This window comes from Gossypium arboreum, chromosome 4, assembly GCF_025698485.1.
Source record: "Gossypium arboreum isolate Shixiya-1 chromosome 4, ASM2569848v2, whole genome shotgun sequence".
In the NCBI taxonomy this organism is placed as follows: Eukaryota; Viridiplantae; Streptophyta; class Magnoliopsida; order Malvales; family Malvaceae; genus Gossypium; species Gossypium arboreum.
Genome location: NC_069073.1, coordinates 78200444 through 78204263, shown reverse-complemented (window position 1 = coordinate 78204263; position 3820 = coordinate 78200444).

Here is a 3820-nt window from a genome sequence, read left to right as displayed (position 1 = left end):
CATGATTGCATGATTGTGTGAAAATTTCGTGAAGAAATTTTATGCATAAAGTGCTTAATTTGAAGTTAGGGACTAAATTGAATAAGTTGCCAAACTTGCATTCTAGAAGTTTCTAGTATGAAATTGCTTTGAAATATTAATTAGGAGGTCTTAAATAGCAATTTTACCAATTTCTAATTTTATGGACAAAAATTGGACATGGATGGAATTTTTGAACGTTTAGTAATGAAGGGCATTTTGGTGATTTGGATATTAAATGAAATAAAATGGGAAAAATAACACAAAAATGATCATCTTCTCCATAAGCTGCTGCTAAATTTTTCTCTTCACCATAGCTAGGGTTTCAACATTTTTAAGCCTTGATTGTAAGTGATTTCTATGCCTGTTTTTATTGTTCTTTACATTTTTGAAATCCTCGTAGCTCAGTTTACCTATTTCTACCAATATTTTGAGCTAGGGGTTATATTTGAAGTTTTAGCCATGGATGATATGTATTAATTTTGATGTTTTATGGTAGAATATGAAGTTTGAGATTGTGTTCAACAACTTTTGCCAAGTGATTTTTCGTAAAAATGAGTAAAATGACATAATCGGTAAAAATACCTAATATTCATAAGTACACGTTAGAGTGTGAATTTGATGTTTCTATAGAAGGGAAAAATGATCACCATGTCATAAAACATAAGAAAATAGGATGAGGTTTAATTTACGAGCCTTAGGGCTAAAGTGTAAATATGTGAAAGTTTAGGGGCAAAATGGTAATTTTACCAAAGTTCGTACTAGGGGCTGTTTTGATGAATGTGTGTATTAAATAAATTAATTTGGTATTATAGATCAAGAGAAAAGAGATTCGAGTCGAGATCGAGGGAAAAATAAAGTTTACGAGGAATAGGCTCAACTATTCTCATTTTGTATCGAGGTAAGTTCATATGTAAATATTGTTATATATAACTGTTATTTTAAATCATTTAATGCTATTTATATGATATTATGATTGTTATCATGCAATTCTATGCTTTGTGGTCATTGTTGGACAACATGCAAAAATTTTATGAATTATGTGAAAAATGTGAAAGACTACCGAAGTTTCGTCATTAGTATTCCAAGGAAAATGGCAAAGGAGTATGAATAAGGAAAGTCCCGTCAAACCTTAGGAATAGATTAGGATATTTGGGCATCCGAGATTGTTGAGTTGAGTCCGAGTTCACTTATGGATGCGAATGTCCGAGCTTGTTGAGTTGAGTCCGAGTTCGTGAGATGTAGCTAGGCATTCGAGCTCTTTGAGTTGAGTCTGAGTTCACTTATGGATACGAATGCTTGAGCTCATTGAGTTGAGTTTGAGTTCGCTTATGGGCAGGTTACAGGGTAGCTTGGCTACATATGTGGCACTTATGTGCAAACTTTCCAAGTATCCGAGTTATATTCTGATGTGCTCAACGGGTAAAATTCTAGTGAAATGGAAGAATACTCAAGATGCAAGTGACGTATTGGTAAGTGTTGTTGAATAGGCACTTTGGACAGGTATGTACTTAACCCTCAGGTTAAGACTTGATACGACAACAATAATAAGGTAAGATGATGAATGATGAATAGAAATGTGATACATGTTTTGGTGATATTATGCTAATGTTGGTTGGTATAATTGCTTTGTTAAGTTATTTGTTATTTCCATGTGGACTTACTAAGCATCTATGCTTACTCCCTCCTTTTCATTCTTTATAGTTTTGACAAGTCAATTTGGAGATTGGGACGGTTGGAGGCATGCTCACACTATCACTGGAGAATTGCAGTATAATGACTTGTAATTTTTGGAAATATGGCATGTATAACATTCCAATCATTTTGTGTGTATAATCTTACGATATAGCCCATGGATGGAATGCAAATGTTTGAGAATGATTAGCTATTGGAATGGCTAATCAAGTTTTTATATGATAACATGTATGCTTTATGTCTTAACTAAACCATGAAAATCCCTGGAAAGGTAAAATTTGCCACAAAATAGAATTAGCCAGCAGCAGTGATGTGAATTTGAAAAATCACTAAAAATAGTAGAAATGGAATTAAATGATGAATAAGTTATGTAATCGAATATTGATGAGTTTATTTTCTTATGAAAGAAACGAAATACGTAAATGAGTTATATTTTATGAGCTATTTAATTTTTTGTGGAATAGGGTCAGAGCGATCTCTGAATCCCCTGTTCTGACTTTAAAAATTCACCATAAATTATAAAAAAAACAATTAGGAGTTTCATCTTACATTTATGAAATTTTTATTGAGTTTAGTTTTATGAAAAAGAAACGGCATAGTCATTGAAACTCTATACAGGGAGATATCTGATTCGTAATACACAGGGGCAGAGTAGCTAAACCCTGAAACAGGGGAAATTCTAACTAATAAACTGTACTAATTGGTCTAACCAAAAATTCTAGAAAAAAATTAGTATTTTTATGTAGAAATCTAGTTTTAGGGAAAATTTACGGAATTGGATTTCAAGTTTTGTAACTCAAGATATGGATTTTTTAGCGACTGTGACGCAGTTAGCAAAGCTTGTTTGGAAATTCTAAAATAAATTGTTTGAGCTGTTTAATTAATGAATTAAGTCCGTTAACATGTAACACCCCAAACCCGACCTAGACGTTACGACTGAATCTGGCGTGTCACATTGAAGCGTTATTAGAGAAGTCATGTTTTATCTAAAATCTTTCTTACTGTTTAAAGAACATTTTCGTTTTAAATTAAAGTGAATGGGAGCTGCGCACCAGGTAGGATTCAAGAAAAGAGGATGTTAGTCAATTAGACTGCTTAAGTACCTAGCTCTTCCATGATCCAATCCTAGACATGCACACATCCATTGCCACACTTTAAGCATATTACTTGTCCACGAAGAACAAATCAAGTTTAAGTCTATTTAAAATATTTATTTCCTTTGAAAATATTTACATTGTGGAAGCTTTGCTCGGTTATCGTGATATTTTCAAAATAAGTAACTTTTATAAAACGCGCCGTAGAGCTAACCAGTTTAAAAACCCAAAATAAAAATAATAGAGCGGCCTTATTAAAACTTTAACCAAAATAGAAATAATCAAAAATAAATACGAAATTTAAAAGGAAGCTAATTGAAACTTATTTTCAAAAAAACCAGAAATTTAATCTTCGTGGCCACTCTGAATCCCGCCCAGCTCCAAGTCCACCAACTAGGGCTCACCTGCAAGGATGGAATAGAAAGGGGGTGAGTTTGTAAAACTCAGTGTGTGTGGAAAACCCATCCAAAGCCTAAGTCAGCTCAAGCCCATTGGGCCTAAACCCCATTCAGATAACAGTGGGTACTGGGCCGAAGCCCTTTTCAAAATACAGTAAACTGGGCCTTAACCCCTTTTAAGATAACAGTATGGGCCATAAGCCCATTCCAGAATAGAACAGACATATTTGTGTATACAAGCCCAACCCAGCCTATAACCAACCGCTACACTCCACCCATACCAGCCCTACACTCCATGTGGGGAATAGCTCAACCCACCCAGCCCTACACTCCACAGTTGCAGCATAGCTGCTCAGATATCAGTAAGTTGAGGCAAAGCCTCTAGTACGTGGTCAAGCCACTTTCAATACTTCCTCCATCAATAACCTAGTCCCATGCATTAGATAATAATAACATGGCATGCAGTAAATAGTAACAGTCAAACATGCATTCAGGACAACTTTATCAGATAATAATAACATGGCGTGCAGTAAATAGTAACAGTCAAACATGCATTCAGGTCAACCTCAACCCTAGGGGTATATCAGTAATTTTGCTCCTAGGGGTAAATCTGTA